Raw genomic sequence first — 20,855 nt, forward strand, 5'->3', positions numbered from 1 at the left:
CCTTCGCTGTTTCTTAACACACCACTTAGGAGTTCGTTCACCTGGTGTTTATCTCAGTCCTCCGAGTGGGATTCACTTCGTATAATCCCACCTTCTCTTGAAAAGTCAAACGTCCAACCTCATGAGTCCACCCCTGGGGGCGGGGGCCTTGCTGCTCCTGTGGGCAGATAGTGCTTTCCAGAAGGACTGCCCCCACCCTGTGCTCTCAGCTGGCTGCTTCAGTCACGTCATTCTCCGCCTGGCCCCTACAGGACTCTAGGTTAAGACCCCCAGCTGCCCACAAACACTGGCATCTGGAGTCTCAGGGCCAAAGCCAGGGAATGATATTAAATAAGGCCACCACAGGGTTCTGAGGCCAGGTCCATACCAATCACCTTCCCCACGTGGTGGCCGATGGCAAAACTGCCCTTGAACTCCTCAGACAGACACATTTGCCTTGACGCAAAATCAGGCCCACAGGAGCTAAGCACCTGTGGGCCTGATTTCTGAGGACACACAACTGCTCTCCCCAGACAGCTAATGACTGCCGCTGACAAAGCAAAAAGGAAAACGAGGTGCCTCGGAGCTGCCTGTCACTGCTGCTCGTCTTCTTGATTAAAACATCTTTCTGCTATGTTCAATTCCACCCCACACCCTGGGGAAGGATTAATGAAAAACTACAGGAGACACCACTAAGTGTAAATATCTGTTCTCTGGTCTCCAGGCTCCCGGCAGAAAATTCAAGAGGCCCAGGACAACGTGCCTGAAAGTTTCTTAAGATGCTCTTATACTGGTCGGTGGCCACACATGAATGGTGACCAGGACGGTGGGTTTAAAGGCCAGGAGGGAGCGAGATGCTGTATATTGAAAAGGTGAATTGAAACTGTGGGATAAACCCACCAGCAGGAGCCTCGGAAGTCCGAATTCCTGCTGCTTTTACTTGCAACGTGGTTGCTTCTAGAACACATGCCCCTAAGAGCAGGGCCGGGGCCCCATGCTCAGCACAGAATCTGGGCTCAGGCACGGCCCAGTGACATGACAGCCAGAGGTTGTGCGGGGCCCCGGACAGGCAGGGGTGGAGGGAATCACCCCGCCAGGGGCCGTTAGGGGATCGTGAACATGCGTACGTCACATATTACAGAATTGTGAATTTTCTCAGGCACAATCGTAAGATTGTGATAATGTCCAGCATCACAAGCAAATTTCAAACAACTGAGAAAAAAAGATGTATCTGTGTGCATACACACACTTGTTTATAAAGAAAGAGTCAAAAAAGAAATGTTAGTATGCAAAATACTAATGACTGCGGATCCAGGAGAAGGATGGTGCGTTCAAGTTCATGTGTTAGTCTTGTACCTCTTCAAAGGTTTGAACTCTCCCTAAATAAAGAGTTAGGGGTCTTTTTTATATAAGACATATTGATGAATAAGTTAATCCAAAAGCAAGGCTCCAGATGACTTTTCCACATGGGCTGGAGCAGCTGGCAGGGACCGTAATCCAGCAGTGCAGAGATGAAGATGGGAGATCTGTGTCAAAGCAGCGGGAGAGGCCAGAGCAAGCCAAAGAGCCTCTTGCTACACAGACCCTGCCAAAGGGGTGCCAAGCGCTAGAAAGCACAGTGCTCAACTGCCCTGAAAGATCCCTTTCCTGATCCCTCAGAAAGGAGAGCAGCAAAGAAGCATCCAGATAAGAGCCCACGGGAAGTTACCAGACAAGAGGGAGCAGAGGTAGATACACCCACGGATAATGAAGGCAGGTCAGAAATACCCACGTGACTGTGACCTATTTCGAACCAAGCTAAAAGACTGCAGGAAAATGATACAAGACACGAGAGAACATGAGCCAGAATTAGAAAAACTCAGTATGAGGTGACAAAATTCAGCAAATTAGGGGCAAGTTTCAGTCATCAAGTCAAGACCAACTAGAAGGAACACGTAGAAAGTGAAATTAACAAGCTTTGTAAAAAGAGGAGAAAAAAACAAACCCTAAAAAAAAAATACTAAAGGAAACAAGGGATTAAAAAATATTTGAGATAGCGGCACAAGTATGAAAGACAGACAGGTAAGATCCAACACTGAGAAAACTGGAGGCCCTGGACAAAAAACGCAGGGAAGGAACGCATACGAATGACTAGGACTTGCACAACTGCCGAGGTGAAGAGACTGAAAAGCACATGTTGGAGAAGCAGGCCTCTTGCCTGAGAACAGTCATTCGGAATGACTCCAGTGAAATCGCTGAGCCAGGGGACGAACCCCTATGGGCAAGTGACCTCTGAGGGCAGGGCAAGTGACCTCTGAGGGTAGGAAAGTGAGATCATCACCCCATTCTCACAGCACCACATCGGGAGGATGTGGTGACATTTGAGATAGTCACCAAAGACCTGAGATCCACCAAACTGATTTTCCCATCATGGGCACCCATGATTCTTCAAGGACTCTGGAAATACTGTTGTTCTTGGGCACCAACCCTGGGGCCAGAATCCATCAGACAATGGTCTTGAATTGAAAAAGTGAAAATGACCGAGTGCCCCACAACTGGCACAAAGCATCAAATCTATACTCAAGTACAGACACCCCAAAGGAGAAAGCCTGCTTGCACTCAGGTGACATCATGACAGAATAGTCCCCAATATTCTATATGAATGGATGAGAGTGCAAATTTTTTCTTTTCAGCAATTACATTGTGGGAGTAGTACTGGCATTGTTATGCTGAGATGTTACAGGTATTACACTCAGGAATATATACAGAGACAGGTACATAAACATTTATTTTTAAGATCAAACACCTCATTATTCAACCACTATTTCCAATTCAAATTCGTTATTACTAAGATTGCACTTAATCACTTTTATATTACATTTGCAAATCCTTTTCTCCTAAGACAAAGTAGGTCGCGGATTTGTAGGAATTAGGGCCCACTGTAACTCATCTGCTCTACGCCACAGTCCTACTGAGCGGGGGCTCAGCACGCATGCGCTTCCTCCAGCCACACATGCTGGGCCGCTCATGTGTGCTGCACAACTGTCCCATCACCAAAGAAAGCACAGCATGGTTCAAGCTGGACCTAACTTCACAAACTCCCCCTATGGCGCCTGCTATCAGCACTGGGAGCAAGCTTTTGGTCTGGAGAAGACAGCCATGTCTGTCCAGGCCTGGCTCAGCCCAATGCCTGCAGGAAAACCATAGGGACTTGGCAGGGCTGGTCACAATGAATTCCAGGCTCTAGTACCCTCCCACTCCACTCCACGGCTGAGCAAACCACATGAGCAGGATGGAAGCCGGCCAGTGGCAGGACCCAGCAGAAGGCACAACCCTCCAGCACAGCACCAAGACTAGCCTGTTCCCCCCACACCACACCCCATTGCTCGCAGACCCCAGTAGGATGCTTGGTGCAAGTGACTAGAAACTAGGAGGGACCCCCAAGGGACTGGGCACCCACACACAGAGCAGACAGCAGGACTCAGGCAGCCCACTGCGTTCAATCCTCACGAAAGCAACAGGCTTGCACACACATACACCCCTGTGGCACAGTCTGCATGTGTCCCACACACACCAAAGGAAGCGAAGGTCACCGGGTGGCTCATCAGCTTGTCCCACGACACACCGCGAGCAAGTGAGGGCCCATGATTTACACCGCTCTCCTCAGAGGAAGGGAAAGAGAAGACACAGGTCCTACTGCTCCAGAGCAACCCCACTGTGAAATGGGGTGGCCTGACCGTGGGTCCTCACCAGCGCTTAAAGGGACTTAGAACAAGGCTCACCTGCGGACATACACCAAGGCTGGCAAAGGGTTTATTTACCAAAAGGGGAGGAGATGAAATGAGTAACTCGGGGGAAAGAGATAAATTGGTGACTGTGTCCTACCAGTTCCGCTGAGCGGGGACCCCAACAGCATGCTGAGAGCCGGCGAAAACCCAGCACTCCCAAGGAGGCCCCCATGGCCGGTTGGTCATACCCCGAGCCTGGCTGTTCAGCTCCACCCCCAGTTCCCAGCAACCCTCCCTTCCGTGGTGATGACATTACGGGGTCCGCAGTCTCTGTGCAAGGACTGGGATGGGATCTCTAGTCTGGGGTGGGGGGAGGGCCATGAACCTGCTGGTGGAGTTCCTCCAGGACATCCTCCCCCCACTCCCCAACACTACCAGGGTATTCGGCTCCGGGGCTGCCCCTACTGACTGAGCAGTAAGAGTTGACTTCTCACATTTCTGGAGGCCGGAAACCCCAAAACCAAGGTGCCAACAGTGGCTTCCTCCTGAGGCCTTTCCCTGGGGCTTGCAGATGGCTGCCTTCCAGCCGCGCCCTGGCCGCTCACACCCCTGCTGTCTCCTCAGCCTTCATGCTGGACTAAGGCCTCCGTGTGACCTCATTTAACCTTCCTAAATAGAGTGGGAGAGGGAGGACAAGAGGGGACATCGGGCACAGGGCGTTTGGAGCTTCAACACACAAACTTAGGAAGCGCATAATTAGTCCCTAGTGAGACCCCTCTGACAGGGAGCAGCTCCTGCTGCAAAGCTGTAACAGAGGACTTGAGTAAATGCCATCGTGGCCCTCCCTGGCGGTGCAGCAGGTTAAACACAGCACTAAGAAGCTAAATCCACTTCAGCATGAGTTCGATCCCTGCAGCAGACCTCTCCTGGCCTGCCCCTGCTCCCCTCAGCAGTGTATTTCAGTAGATCTGCCTGTTCTGTTCCACTGTCTCTGGTGAAGCCTCTCACCACCCCTGCACCTCTGGCCTGCACCCCAGTTCTGTATACATAAATAAATAAATCTTTGGGAAAAAATGCCATCTAGTAATAGATGAGTGACAATGTAGATAATCCTTGAGCATCAAGCCTAGAAATAGAATAATCCCTACAAAGAATGATTCCCAAGCCACTTAAATAGCAACCAAAATATAATTACCATTTTCCATTAGGCTATTTACTAGCCCTCCTAACCTCAGGGACAAAAAATTAAAAATTTAAAAAAATAGAAACACTGCTTTCAATATATAGAACCATTTTCCTCCCCTCAAAACCCAAGAGTAAAACTACCAAGCGCAAAGTCTCCTTAAACATGCTGCTGACTAAGAGGAGGGTGAACTCAGGTACTTTCGGACAAGCCACCCCGGCCGGATTCCACTTCCTCGTCGTTTTGTAACCGCCTAATCATCTTATTATTCATTATTTAGGAAGCACCAACAGCGTTATCACACAGAAAATAATCCCATCCTGTGGGGGTTTTAATGAGCTTTGAGAATTCTTTTGTGCCGGCTCAAACGCGGCCCTGCCAGCCTGTGACGGCCCCACGCAGGGCTTGTCTGTCACGGTTAAGTCCTCTTCCAGCCCAGCTCTGGTCAGAGGGCACCGGGGCTGCCATGGGGCTGGCTGCGACTCAGCAACCCAGCTCTCTGCCTCCCTTGGGCCCAGAGCTGACCTGGCTGCCACCAGACACGCTCCTGTCTTTCACCTTGAGCAGAGGGCAAGGCCGGAAGTCTCCGATGGCTTCCCTGGCCAACACAGACCCTGCCCCTGCCCCAACGTTAGTGTCTGCGTGGCCACAGGATAACTCGGGGTTATCCTGAAGGTTTCACTCCCCCCACCCCTTCCAGAAGCTCCTTCCAGAAGACCCAGAGCCTTCAATCAACCCTGGCTCTGTACCATGCACTCAGGGCCTCTTGGGGCCAACAGTCAAGTCTACGGCTGGTGTCACCATCAACACAGACACACACACACAAACGCACACACACACACCCCACACACGCCAACACCCCCACACACACCCTTCACAGAGCCCAAGCATCAATCATCCTCCAACCTCCCTCTCCTGAGCTCCTGAGAGTCGTCTCCGCTCACGGTGCCCCTCAAGGACAGTCCCTGAGCACCCTTAAAAGGACTTGTTGCCTGAGAGGCCTTTCCTTGTCGCCTTGACAAACAGGCAGGTGTGCACACATGCACAGGACACACCGCACAAAGCATCCACTCATACACAGGACATGCCCAAACACGTGCGCACACCACACATACAGCTGGAGCTGCTGGTGCACTGTGAAGCTGCCCGAGGGAACTCTGTGGAACCAGGCCACACAGTGGGAGCCAACTGTGCCTGAGGCAAAAATCTACCTGGGTCACAGAACCCCCTCGACTTTCAGTGTCAGTCGATTCCCATGAAATCTAGTAAAGAGCCCTAAATGATCACATCCCCTCCAGAAGTGCTCAGGGAATCAGGGTTATTTTTAATAGCTGAATGATAAAAATAGGCCTATAAACGGAAGCTTGTCGAAACTGTTTTAGCTGAGTAAGCACTCACAGACTAGAGAAGCAACGATTTTGACTACACGTATCACTTTTCCCCTCTACTTAGACATAAGTGAGTTGACCTGAGATGAAAAATGACAGACGAGTTATCTCTCCATGCCTTTACCTCGCTGAGCGACTTGACAAGGTGTAGCCATGCCAGCTAATGACGAGGAGGCGCCTACAGCGAGGAGGAAGGGGCCGTGCGGGGGGGGGAGGGGAGGGCAGGAAGATACCTCGACAAAGACTCGTGTGCAGGTGGACTGAGCAACAAAGACCCCAATGCCAGAATTCTAAGACTCCGAAGCAGCAGCATGTGACAGTCATCAAAACGGATGGACATCAGTGTGGATTAGGAGGCAGGAGCCCAGAGACCACCGTCTGGACGACACGGGGCAGCCTCCCATCCCACAGAAGTGCCAAACTCAGTCTGAGAACCACTCCACACACCCGCCCACCGAGAGCTTCCCGAGGGGCTCTGGGGTGCGCCCTGCCTCCCAGATGCTCCGGGGACCTGCTGGCCCGGCCCGCGGTCGTCCAGGAGTGCAGGGCCTCACCCAGGGACAAGACAGGGTTACAGGAAGAGGACAAAGCTCTGGGCAACCATCAATCCAGGCGTGCAACCAGGGAGGAGTGGTCGGAGCAGGGGAGGGAGACGCAGGGGAGCGGGGTGGTGGTTTGGGGTGGAAAAAGGAAACAAGAGCTATGGAAAGATGGCCGACAATGTAAGAAAATGAGAAAGAAAACAAAAACCAGACTCCAGTGCCAAAACCCAGGTCTACGCCGCTCATCCTCACTTGACACGCAACAAGGTATTTCCACTCACTAGGAAGTCGGCGTCTCCTCCAGAAGCATTGATAAAACAAGTGCGCCTTATCTGTTCCTCAAAAGACGGAATATGACAAAATCTTGATTCATTCATACCGCGGCGATGCAAATTCGAGAACAGCCGTGGGAGAAGTGAGCCGAGAAGCATGAATAAACACGCGCCATGTGAATTTCAATGCCCAAAATAAGAAAACCCCACGATTAGAAACAAGCCAAGTGCTCAGGCTGCTCGCACAGCTTCCCAGCGCCAGCCCATCTCAAAGTGAGAAGTTTAAAAAAACATGATCAACCGAAAAGGAACACACTCGTAAACACCACTGAATCTCCCCAGAGTTGTCACACTAGGCCGGGAGGGAAATGCAATGGCTGAACTTCTCAGAGCCTGTGGCTGACACACTCGAGGATGCTCCGGGACGCCCAGGCATCCGCTAGAGAAAGCTCCACTCCCGCACGGGCTTCTAAAGCCAGCACCAGGCCCACCGAGCCGTCTGGCAGCTAGAAACTCTGTCTCCCAACTCTTTCCAGAGCGGCCTCCCAGAGGCCCAGCCTGCGTGTGTGCTTCACACACACACACACACACACACACACACGCACACCACTCTGCCCAGTCACTCTGCCCACAGGGGGAAGGGAGGCAGCAGCTTGGCAGAACTCGGCTGGCGCAGGGGAAGCTGAAGTTGCTGCAAGGGCCAGGCCTGCAGAGAGGGAGCCAGAGGGAGAAGTGACCAAGCCGCCTCCATCCTTCCTCCCACCAGGGCCCCCGTTGGCCAAATGCATCCAGGGCCAGGGGAGACGAGAGAGCTCAGGCGCAGGGTCCGGCAGGCGGTTTCCGGGGTGTCGAAAAAACTAAGCAGAGTGGAAGGTGAGTCCAGGAGAAAAGAAGCCCTGTGCGCCCCTGAGGGCCAGAAGCAGGGCACTGAGGCTCCAGGGATGTCGGTGGATCTCAAGGTCCACACAGGAACTTTGTGAGGTGCCGGACACCCTTGCTGGGGGTGGGGATATGCAAATGAGAAAGGAAATTGTCTGCCTTGTCTGTCAAACACGTGGCCTGGGCGTGCTCCGTCTGTACTGCCCCCGGGAGGGGCCGGGAACCAGGGAAGCCCGACGTGCAATGTGTCCCAGCCTCGCCTGCATTAATTGCTCCCCTGAAGAGGTAAGACATGAAAGCAATCAAGTTTCTGCCAGTTCTGACCCAAAAGCGAGAGCCCAGTGTCCCCGGTTTAATTTTCTACTGTCACGGAGAAGCAGGGAAAGACACTGCTACCTGGGCCGCCAAGTTCTTTTTAAAAGCTCAGGAGATGGTGGCTGCATTTTAGATGTGTTGATTTTGCTTTAAGTCCCTGTGTACTTCTGTTCTACCTTTTTTGATGGTGGGGGGATTCGCAAGTCACTCTCTTAAAGCGCACGACTTTGTAGTTTAGCAGATGTCCAAGCACATTTCACCATCAACAACAACCCATCACCTCCAAGAGAAACTCCACACCCGCTCGCAGCCTCCTCCCTACCCCCACCTGATAGCCTTTTGTGGATGCTACCTGGGCATGCAGTCATATTACAGCACTAACTGAACTATTCATAAACTTTTTGTTCAGAACATTCTTCCGGCTGTGACCTTCGGAAGTTGGTAGCTGGTGGGCAGAGCACATCAGCCTGTCTCTCTGTGTCAACACATGCAGAAGCACACGCCCAGGTGGGTGAGCAGCGTCCAGAGCAGCCAGCCTTGGGAACTCACTGAGAGCCAAGGCCATGGTCAGCAACAGGTGCAGGCTCTGGACTGAGTGGAGGACGGGGTAGTCAGCACCCACAGGAGCTGGCTGGACAAGTGAGAGGCCAGAACAGCACACACGGCAGAGGAGCCTGGGGAGGGCGTGGGGTGGAGGAAGGAGGGAGACAGAAACCTACTCCGGCCACCACCGTCCAGTCCTCCCACACCAGAGCCAGGTACCTGCCCCGTGTCGGCACCAGACTCAGGCTGAGGGTGAAAGGCCAGAACCAAGGACCCGACCCCCTCTTTCCTAGGATGCTGAGGCCAGCAGAGGCACCAGGCCCTGGCGAGAGACACCACGATGTGCCATTATAAACCGAAGAAAACCTGATGGCGTGTGGCAGACAGCGCCCATCTCGAGGGGCCCAGACACAGGGAAGGGGAGCCAGCCACCTCGAGGTCAAGGCCACTGCAGCTGGAGGCCAGTTTCCACCTCCAAAAGTGTGTTTGTGCTTCTCCCTCTGTGCACAATCAGTGAGCCCACTGTCAAATGTCCCTGAAAATACCTCATTCCAGTGTTTCTAGAATCCTTTTAAGGAAGAGCGAGAGAGCCAAACCTCCAATTATTTATATGTCAAAATCTATAAAAGTAAAAAGGGGACATCTAATTGTGCTTAACGCTTTCATCTACCAGTCCCCGACAAAACACCTCCCAGCAGTTCAACCTTCCAAGCAAAGGGAAATCATCTCCACAATTCAAACACCGAAAAGCTGGGAGAGCAGAACTGGAGCGATTCAGACAAACGGCCTTCTGTTTTTCTCCAATTTAAAGCTCAACTATTTGTCTTCCTGTCACAGAACCTTACCACATAAAACTCTGGAAAAGCTGCATTCAGAAGTGCACCCTAAAGACAGATTTGGGGACAGGCAAAGAAGGGGACTGTCACTAGGAGCTGAGGGCTGGGGGAGGGGGCGGGGGGTCAGAGCAGGGCTTAAGAACAGCCGAGAAGCTTGAGAGGCCACAGACACAGGGGAGGGGACAGGGACTGGGAAGGTGAACCGGCCCTCCCTGCAGCTGAGCATGAAGGGGCGGCCCCTGTAAACTTCTTTATTCCTGACTTCCTCCCAGGCAGGGCTGGCAAGGACAGGCCAGCAGAGACTCCGGGCCGTGGGGGAGGGGTGCAGGGCCGCAACCTGGGGCAGGTGCAGGAGGCTCTGGTCCCAGCCCTGCCGGTGGGGGACACTTGGGGCTACACACCTGTCACCTGCGTACAGTTGGGGGGGTCAGCTCCTGCTGTGAGCTGATGTGGGGAAGACAGAAAGCATTTTTAAAAGGAAAAAGGGGATGACTATTAAAGCAGGTTTGCTCGTGAAGGACGGCGGGCAGCTGCTCCTGCCTGCAGGGTGTGCATCGCCCTGAGCTCTGCAGGCACAGGCACCGCTGGGTGCCACCAATAAACGTAGGCTCCTGGGCCCTCCCTGGTGGCGCAGCGGGTTAAAGCACTGCACTAAGAAGCTGAAACCACTTCCGCATGAGTTCGATCCCCGCCTGCCCCGGAGGTGACCACATGGCGCGGCAGACCTCTCCTGACCCGCCCGCTGCTCCCCTCAGCAGTGTACTTCGTCGATCTGCCTGTTCTGCTCCCCACTCTGTCTCTGGTGGAGCCTCTCACTGCCCCTGCACCTCTGGCCTGTACCTCAGTTCTGTCTGCCCAATAAATCTTTTTTTAAAATAAGCAATCTCCCTCTGCAGCACAGGGAAACAGCTCTGGGAGGCCTCCTACCCGCTGGTGTAGGGTGCTGGTCGCCCATGCTATGCAGGGGGCGGGTCGCCCATGTTACACCAGAGCAGGTTCTGGTGTTGCACCAGGCAAGGGCGGGGCTTCCAGGCAGCTCCACCTGACCCCCAGGGGCTCATCCCCAGACGCCACTTGGGGCAGAAGCTCCCAAGGACTCGACCCTGGGGGATCCCAGCGTCCCAATCTGTAAAGAAGCGTCCTGGTCTGGCTGAGGGAGGTGACAGGTGTGGGCCGGGACCAGCTCTGCATAGGAGGAGCTACAGAAGCCGGGGGTGTTACTGACACGGCCGGGCACCGAGTCTCAGCCCTTGGGCTGTCTTGTGCCGTCTCTGCGATGACGAGGAGAGAGCCAGAGTGAGGACGCCCCCACCCCCAGCTTTCCTCACAGGAGGTGATCCCTGGCTTCCAGGCTCCGGCTGTGTGACACCACCGTCCGTCCTTCACAGGCCGGGCCAAGCAGCTACGTGTGCCAGGCCGGGGGTACCCGTGGGGGAAGGCAGTGGGAGGAGGTCTACTTCAAACAAAGACACAAACACACACAACCACACACGCGAGGAAGCTGAAAACCGGAACTGGTAAGAGAAAGTGACGGAGGGGAGACCGCTCCAGGCAGCAGGGCCTTCTCCGCAGAGACCAGAAGAGACCCGGCAAAGCCCGGTGCGGCAGAGGGAAGAGGAAGCAGGCGGGCGTGGCTCTAATCTCCAAGACCTGCGAGCCTTGGACGGGGGTGTGAGTTTGAAGCATGGAAGACAAGAGTTGATTTACATTTAAAAATGAACTCAGAATTGGTCAGAGTCACTGTAAGAAGCCGAGACAACCAAGGCTCTTTGAACTTAGAAACTCGATGCCAAGGGACTCTGGCTACTTTTATTAAGTGTGATAATTGTCCTGTATGTGTTTATGAATTTTCAACTGCAGCAATTCATACATAGCCCGTCTTTGTAGTCCGATAACAGGACTGGCTTTGAAGTTCCCAGCATGAAAAGCGCAGCGATGGGGGGGGGGGGGGGGCGCGGGCGGCCCGCAAACCGCTCTGCGTGGATTTGGGACATGCCAGGAGCCAGAACAGGAGCAAATGGACAGCAAACGCCTCGCTCTGTGGCAGGGAGCAAATCAGCCTGGTGAATGGCCCTGAAAGCCAAGGTCCCCGCACTGCCAGCCGTGAACCCCGCAGGGAAACCCAGGGCGGCCCGCTCCCCGACGTTACAGGACGTCTCTTGCCCGGAGCTGAGCCATCGCCACTTCAGATAAAAGAGTCAAAATAAGTTCGCCCCAACCTGCATGAATGAACCAAAGTCATGGGCCGTGACCCCGCTGGTGACCCCGGTCAGCCTGCTCCCTGAGGACCTGCCCGCTGGCACCGGGACCTGGGATGACACGCGGGGCGGGACGTGCTCCCCGGCCGACTCGGGGGGGTGGGGGGCCTTTGGGCTCGAGACGCTGACTCGTCACAAGAGCTGCCACTGTCCCCTCCACCCACGGGTCAGGCTCACCAGGCCACGTTCAGGGCCGCTCCCCTTCTGACCACAGAAGTGCTGGGACGCCTGCCGGTGACGCAGCAGCCCCGCGGGGTGCGGCCCCCCAGCCTTCGCACGGGGCGCGTTTGGCGCCCGGTCTGAACTCAGCAAACTTTTTGTTTACTTGGGGAAAGAGTAAACTTCGCAGACTCCCAGAGTCACTAGACTTGACAGTTGTCTCTCCGAAACAGCAGAACTGCCACTGCCAAGAACATCTCCCCTCCGCCGAGCTTCCTGTCGCTCCCTCCCGGCTCCAAAATAACAAGAAGCTGCTTGGCAGTGATGTCACGGCGGCTGTCACCGCCCGCAGGGCATTCACACGCGGGCTATATTTAAGACCCAGGCTTCACGCGCGCTGACATGGAAATTGCCACCTTGTGAGCCAAACCGGAAAGGCAAGGTCTGAAAAATTATCTCTAGGAATCACCAGGTTACAAAGTCTGCCTCTCCACAGCAAACAGGAGAAGTCAGGGGTTCCCGGGAAGCAAGGGCCCAGCTCCTGGGCTCGGAGGGGGCCGCCTGTCCACTCCCACCATTCCGCTCCCGCCCGTGGTCCTTCCCTGGGCTCCTCTGTCAGGCCACAAAACCACTCTGCTGCTTCTACTGACTCCTCCAGACGATCCTTAGAAGCGACAGCAGACGGAGCGTTCGTGAGTGGGAAACGCACCTCCCTGCCCCGTGGGTCATGACCATGGCTTTTAATGAGAGTCTTTCGTTTTTATTGGTTTTGGAAATTTTTTATCTCCTCCAGCTTCCTGGGAGAAGTAACAGGCCAGAGCAGCGTTTCCGACACGGCTACCCCCAGCCCCGCCCCGTCCAGCGGCCCAGTGTCCGCCTGCCGATGAAGCGCCGGGTCCGAGCTCATGCACCTTTGCAGAGACCATCTGGTGCTGACGACTAAGGGCATCTGGCGCTGCCCTGACGCGCAGCCGTTCACAGGGCACGTCCTTCAGCAAGCAGATGTCCCTGCAAACGCGCCTTGCTGCTTAGGCCCGGAAAACTGGAGTTCACCCACAAACCTGAGCCCCTGGCTGGATTCGGGGAGCGCTGGAGAGAACACACAGCACGCGGTTTTCTCTTTGCATGTGATTGCTGTCAGTGAGGCCTCGATGCTTCACATAGATGCCGCTCTTCAGCCTCCGGTGTGGGGGAAGGCTCCTCCCTAGGTCTAAGTTCAGACGTTCGTGCATTTGCCAATTCCAGTCTCCCACCTTTGGGGGGTTCCCACGTCTATACCCAATGGGGTCAGCTGGGAACTCACTCGTGTCAATGACGTCTTCACCTTCTGCGAGGCTAGGCCAGAGCCAGCAGTGACGAATGACGACGAAAGCAGCTCAGCTCTAGCCGGGGGGACTCCTGCCTCACCTGGAGCAGAATCGCGTGACACCCGCACCTCCTAGCACCCACAGCCTCTGCCCTGCAATTCCACTGCTGAGGTCACTGAGGAAAGAAACGGACAGCGGAGAATGGACTGCAGACGCTCGGGCACCAGGCCAGCTCTCCACAACCTCAGGTGACCAGAAGCGACCCAGCAACCCACAAGGAGACAGCTCGGGAGCACAGTCTAGGAATCAGCGTGGCAGAACCACAAGACAGCAGGCCCGCCCACACCTGCCCATCAGTGCGGCCAGTGCCAGGGCCAGGGGCCAGTAGCATGTGGGAAGTGCTGCAGTAAGTGCCCAGCCTGCACCCTCTGCGGCTGGCCGGCATCTCTGAGCTGACCTCCGGGAAGCCTGACTTTACTGGGCTGCCGGGCTGGACGCAGCAGCTCCCGGTGACCATCCAGGGTCCCAAAATCCGAGCAAGGCGTTCAGCAGGCCAACCCGAGGGTTCTCTAGGAGACAGTTAGCTACAGCTGCACAGGCTAGATTAACTCCAGAAAACGATTCGGCCGCCTTCAACAGAGGAGCAATTTACTTCCAGGAACCCAACAAAACCATCATGCGGCCCTCCCCGAGCACGTCCAGGGACGCTCCATGCCTGGCACATGGCTGGCTCCCACAGAGGCTCTGCGACAGAGACGCCTACCCTCCCCGCATGCCAGATGCGAAGCACCGGGGGTCCCACAGAGGTGGCGGGTGCCCCTGCGGGGCCTTCAGTTGAGGGCCGCCTGACCTCTGGCACCCTGGGGCCTCCCCGACCTCTTCCCACCCCTGCTTGCCCACCCAGTGACACACCACATCCTTTGAAAATGACCAACTCAACTGGAGCACAGGCAACTGCCCACCCAGGGGTCAGAGAGCACTGTGGGTCGTCTCTGCTCGCCCAGGCTCAGCACGGGGTACACGGGTGAGGAGTGTTAACTAACCAACCGACTAGCGTGAAACTTCAGGAGACCGGTTTCTCCTAGGCCGCCTCTGTCTCCGGCCCTGACATGCGTCTTATCCTCATCCTTGTGCCCGCACCCAGGCCCCCAGTGCACTCAGCTCTCCTTGGCTGCTCTGGTTCAGTCATTTAGACCTGTCAGTTGCTGACAAGGACTGCTAAAACATGAGGACAAGCCAGCTCACTCAGCAAATGAGACTCAGCCCAGTGAAAGATCCAGCCACTCCTGGCAAGCAAGTTCCATGCCCAAGGAGAGTGGGCACCCGGGAAGCTGGGGGAGGGGGCTTGTGGCACACACAGCAGGGACTCAGAGGACCCGCCAGAGTGCTGGAGGCTCCATCATGACCAAGGGCTCTCAGAGTGAGGGAACTGAAACCTGACACAGTCCTGACGGTGTGACTGCAAATGACCTTGGCAATGAGAACACTGCTGAGCGCACTAAGATGGCGGCTCTCTGGGGACGGGACTGCGTTCTCAGAAGCGTGCGAGAGATGCTTGTGGGGCCCTCCCTGGTGGTGCAGCGGGTTATGGCACAGCACCAGGAAGTTGGCTGCAGCTGCTTCAGCCCGCGTTGGATCCCCAGCCAGGGAGGTGACCCCATGGCGCGGCAGACCTCTCCTGACCCGCCCGCTGCTCCCCTCAGCAGTGTGCTTCGTCAGGCGGCCTGTTCTGCTCCCCACTCTGTCTCTGGGGAATCCTCTCACCCCTCACACCTCTGAGCTGCACCCCAGTTCTGTGTGCATAAATAAACAAATATTAAAAAAAGAAAGAGATGCTTGTGGTCTCACCCCGCGCTGACGGGGCGCCACCAGCAGTTAGCAAGTGTCCCTGAAGCGCCACAGCCGGGCTCGCTCCGCCCAGCAGCACGTTCCGCCGTCCCAACAACCCTCTGTGTAGGCGACAAACCTGCTTCCAGCCACGCCTGCGACCTAACTCCCTTGCCCACAGTGACTGCCAGCCCTCACCCTTGCCGCCACCCTCAGCACTTTCGTCTCTGCGATCTCCCAAAGTGGCTTCTGACCTTCTCATGCATCACTGCGTAGGTGCAAGCACTGAACTGCCTCGTGTTTTTCTAGCAAAGTTGTGCCCGGCCAATATATACTGAAATCTACTGCTGACTATAAATTACTTCCCTCTTATTTCTTGTTCCTATTGGAGTTAGGGCGTGACAGTGATTTTCTCATGTAGGTAGGTCTTGCATTAGTTATGAATCTCCCTTCAGGACCATGAAGGGGACATAAGTGAACATTTCTCTTCAAAAAGGGGATGGTGAGGCGCGGAGCTGACATGCCAGGGCAGTGACGGGACTGGCACTCGCTGACAGGGCTCCATGACAGGGGACATCACCGTCCCAAGAAGACACAAGAGGGTGGTGCAGAGAGGTCAGACAGCCCCGCAGAGGGCTGAGCCTGGCATGGCCGGCCGCCCCAGGGCAGTGGCCTGAGGGAAACCACACACACATTTCCTCAGGAGAGCTCAGGACCCAGCGGGGCGTCCCACCCTATAACCTTTATCCACCCTCCCTGATGGGAGGGCGCCCTGATTTTTCTTGAGAAAACATGTTGATTATACTCTGTGCTGGGGGGGAGGGAAAACCGGCAGCCCCTGGGCCCAGGAGGTGTGGGACCCAGGCCTGAGCAGCAAGCAGAAGGCCCCCTCTGGGCCCCAACTGCATCTCAGGCATCCCCTGGAGCTACAGGCTGACACACACCCCTCCCCTGGGGGGCCTCTGCCTGGTGCTGGTGGGAACGCGCATGCCACAGGGGAAGGCGGGCCTGAGAGTGACCGGTGGCCAAGGGGACCTGCTTCGGCAGCTCTTCCGAAGAGAGCCCTGGCCATGGCCAGCTCTCAGCCGTAAACACGGGGCTCTGAAGAGACAACAAATGTTTATTTTTTTTGAACATTAATTTCTGGCCTCTACTTACTTACCTCCAGAGTAAAGTTCTGACTTGTTGTTTACATATCAGGTTTGAGATACTCCTCCAGAGTACGCTTCCTTTACCAAACGATCGAAACAACGAGGGCCTCAGAGAAGCGTAAGAAATTCTCCCCTTTTCAGTTTCATGTACAACACTGCCCCCTCGGCCTTGGAGATGGATCTCAAGCCGTTCCGCCGCTCCTGCAGCGCTAGCAGACGGATGGCAAAGTGTGGGCAGACAGGCTCGGCCATCTCCTGGCCCACTGCAGACCCTGCTGATCAATGGCAGCACTTCCTGTGCTCAGCAGACACCGTTACTCAGCAACCTCCTCCTCCCTGCCTCCTGGTGAGCCCAGATGAAACACCGAGTCCTTCTCAGCCCAGAAGCCCAGGCGGCCACTCCCGGAATTGCCAGCAGGCTGGGACCCACTGGCCTTCTTGTCGGTAATAAAAGGACCTTTGGGTCTAACGTCCATCCCTGACCCAGGTCAGGCTGAATTCAAACCAGCATTTTCCATGCTAGACCTTTGCAACCCTGACCATCTGCCTCTTGATAAAAAAGCTCGCTGGACGCTGAAGGAGCGAACCATCTTTCTCATAAGCGGCATGCTCTTCCTCTTTCGCCAGCGTTTAAAACCAGAAGGCAGAGACTGAGTCTTGGGCAGAACTGAGGTTCACAGCCTTCACCGAGAGCCCGGAGCCTCGAGGGCTAGGCGGGGCAGCGAGCAGGCCTAAGCCTCGGGGTGGCCGCCCTCAGAGTCGCGGCACAGGCCTGTCCGCACGCGGGGCACCATCACCCAGATCAGGGCTCAGCAGCGCAGTGGGCACAAGCACAGAGGGACGCGCTGGGCAGGCAGGGCTGGAGAGAACACGGCAGGCGCTCAAGGTCAAATGGAGGCCACGGCCGCAAGCCGCTCGCTGCAGGCGGGACTGGGACAAGGGAGGGACCCGCGAGACTGCCCAGACTCGGCACCCCAGCCCCGAGCAAGGAGGGGGGAAGGAGTCTGGGCATGTGCCGGGGGAGGCAGGCGGGCCTGGGGCTCGCTCCGGCTCGGGGCTCCCGCACCGGATGTGCGTCTGCTGCTCCCTCGGGGTCGCGGCGAGGCCGGCCACCTCGGCCTTCTGCTGGCCGCAGGCGCCACACGCCCAGGCGCGAGTGCTCCTACCCCAGTGCTCTTCGTGGACGTGAGGAGGGAGAGGGCTCCTCGGGGCCCCACGGGCCGGGGGGCTGCCTGCCGGAGGCTGTGGCTGCTGCTGAGCGCAGAGGCGCCACCTCAGAAGCCACGGGCGCCTGGAGGGCGCAGAGTGAACAGCAGGGGAGGAGGCGCGCCCTGGCTCGGCCTGGGCAAATGACCAGTTGCAGCAACAAAACTCCCCTGCTGACCCACACTCACTCTGTCGGCCAGCAAAGCTTATTAGGAATAAGAGTAAGGAGGGTCCTGCGATGGCAGACGGGAAGCGAAGGGCTGGAACAGGGGCTGGGAACACCCCAGGGCGCCCCAGACACTCCGCTCACATCCTGCACTCAAGGATGCTAACTGGCTGTTGTTTGTTTGTTTTTTTCTATCCAAAAGGACAGATTTATTATAAAAAAGAAAAGGAGAGGAAAGGGCATTTGCTCTGATACCGCAGGCAAAATGAGCTGCCCTCGAGGAGGACGGGTCTGCAGAGAGACGTCTGCACGGACACAGTGCGCTGTCTTGGGGCGAGAGCTGCTGGTAATTGGCTGTGGAGACATGGGCTTGGCCAGTGCCCTCTGGGGCCCAAGCATGGCGTCCCAGGGATGGAGCAGCTAACTGGCTCGTGGGCCCAGCCCACCAAACCACACGGGCAGAAGGGGGAAGGAGAAGAGCCCACCAGGGAAGAAGCGCCCTTGGTACTCACTCACACCACCCATGACCCCGCCTTGGGTATCCCCACCGCATACAGAACCCCACACTGATCCGGGCTCATCTGTGTGACCACCGAATGTGGCAGACGTGATGGCATGGAGCTCCCAAGATCGGCCATGAGACAACAGCTTCCATCCCTTGGTCTTGGTCACTGGCTCTGGGAAGCCATCCCTGTGGGGAGACCCAAGGATGAGGAACCAGAGCCTCCCGCCAAAAGCCAGAGGAAAAAGCTCAGACATGGAGCCTCAGGCCTCCTGAGTCACGCCAAGCAAAATCCGGCCAGCTGAGCCATTCCCAGACACTCATCTCTCGGAAACGAGTGTCTCAACATGTGCTGTTTTAATCTGCCACGTCCAGGGGCAATTCATTACACAGCGAGAGACGACTAGCACGGACACAGACGCAGAAAGCAACCCACGACCCATGGGCTCGCTGCCCCCGAGTCTTCGCATGTAAGTGTGTGTCTCCCTCCTGTGGACACCTGTCTCCTAACTCATTCACCATTATCAATTCAAGCTACACAAGGTGACAGAGCATTTCAGGCGTGAGGTTAACCTACCCTGGACTGGTCAAAACGCCTCCCCCTCGGGAACAAGCTTCATGGGGGGCTACAAAAGCCTGAGGCTGGTTCCACGACCTTGACCTCAATTGAGTCCTCTCCGCTCCAGAGGAAAGACCTTCCTTCTCAGCAGACAGCACGTGGAATAAAACACCGGATGCTGCTCCACGCTCAGGGCCAGGGAAACAGGCCTAACATGAGCACGCCCACGGTATCGGAACACTGCTGCAAAGGTCATTTCACCTGGGTGAGCCTGAAATAGCCTCGCACATCGTTCTTTCTGCATCACTGCTGTTACAACATAACTTGATTAGGCAGGGTTTCTTAGTAATGATTACGCTTTTAAAAAATGGTAACAACGGCCCTCCCTGGTGACGCAGCGAGTTAAAGCACAGCACTGAGAATCTAAAGCCGCTTCCGCATGAGTTCGATCCCCGCCTGCCCCGGAGGTGACCACATGGAGGCAGACCTCTCCAGACCCGCCCGCTGCTCCCCTCAGCAGTGTACTTCGTCGACCTGCCTGTTCTGCTCCCCACTCTGTCTCTGGTGAAGCCTCTCGCCACCCCTGAGCCTCTGGCCTGTAGCCCAGTTCTGTGTGTACAAATAAATCTTTAAAAAAAAAAATGGTAACGACAGTTAACATTTATGGCGCATTTCTGAAGCACGTGTATGGAGCCGACACACGGCCTCTCGCTCACCAGGCAGTGACCATGAGGTAGAGCGTCCTGTCCTCCTTTCATAACCAAGGACACAGACGGACACTCTGACTTCAAGGCCGCACAAGTAATGAGCAGCGGAGACACACTGAACCTGGAAGGCCAGGGCCGGGGCCGGCCACCAGCCGCGAGACTACACCACCTGCGGCTCAGAACCTGCCACCTGAACACAGGCGCCCTCTGGGCACACGGCCAGCCCCGCCGTGACCTTTGCCCACCCCCCTGTCTGTGCCCATCAGCAACGGCAGCCGCAGCATCAAATGGCCCCCAGGCCCCAGCGCTGCCAGCCATTCCGCCTGGGGCCCAAGCATGAAGGCCTGGCACGCTGTGGGGTGAGCTGTCTGGAACAGGCCAGCAGCTGAGTTCCTCAAATGTACACACCTGGCTGCCTGCAGTGCTTCTTCCTTCTTCACTCGCTGAATATAACCTATTTCATAGATGCACCTGCAACTCTCAGGAACCTTGAGGTCCTAGTTACATGTTGCTTAAAGGGGAGACGTCGGATTATAAAATTGCCTAGTCAGGAAATTGGTGCTTTCTGCTCTGTTAAGGGGGTAAAACCCTCCCAAAAGCCACCCTCCACTGAAACACGGGTCCTAAGGCCTGCTTCCAGCAGCAGACGCACTCCCACTCCGCGCTCACGTGGGCAAGACTGCCCCCTGCTGGCGCACACCGGAATCGCACCCAGGAGCTCAGCGGCTCCCCCAGAGCGCACTCAGCTGTGGGGCTCCCGACACAATCCAGAAATGACAGGGGCTTCAGGCTGTCTCCTCAGCAGATCCAGAGCAGGGGCTCCCCGTCTTCACGCAAACATTTAATACAACCGCACCCCAGAGCACCAGCATGGCCGAGGGGTGTCCACTTGAGAAAATGCCAAATGGCCATCCGCGGCCGTATTTATCATGGTCGGTTACCTTCCTCTGGCTCTTGAGATGCCATTTTAAAATGTGAGGAAGGAGAGAAGATGAAATGAGAACTGCATGGCAATTCACAAAGCAGGGAAAACTGGAACTGAAATGAACCAGCCATCAGAAATGGCCATTTAACATGCTACTCGAGGAATCACCACATCCAGAGATGAACGTGGTCACCAGGACGCCACTTTTTATGGGAGTTGGGGGTTCGCTTTATGGTTTTCTTTAATTAGATATAAACCAAGTCACAGAAAAAGAAATAAAAAGGCTCTTAAGTAAAAACAGGCCCTGCCATAATCTTAATTAGGAAAATGACAGAGGAGAAATATTCTGACAGCACCATGCTTCACCTGTGACGTTATCAAAGGCCAGAAGCCAGCACCACCCCTGTGGCCAAGCCAAGGGGCCACCCGCTCCACTCCCGAGAC

The 20,855-nt window shown here is 55.7% G+C and overlaps 1 protein-coding gene across 1 annotated transcript in view; it reads right to left on the reverse strand.

The window, feature by feature from the left end:
• Positions 1 to 20,855, reverse strand: part of SNX29 (sorting nexin 29) — a 234,055-nt gene that overhangs the window by 151,566 nt on the left and 61,634 nt on the right. The window lies entirely within an intron of this gene.

The sequence above is a fragment of the Condylura cristata genome, unplaced genomic scaffold (assembly GCF_000260355.1).
Source record: "Condylura cristata isolate star-nosed mole 26May11 unplaced genomic scaffold, ConCri1.0 scaffold00032, whole genome shotgun sequence".
NCBI lineage: Eukaryota > Metazoa > Chordata > Mammalia > Eulipotyphla > Talpidae > Condylura > Condylura cristata.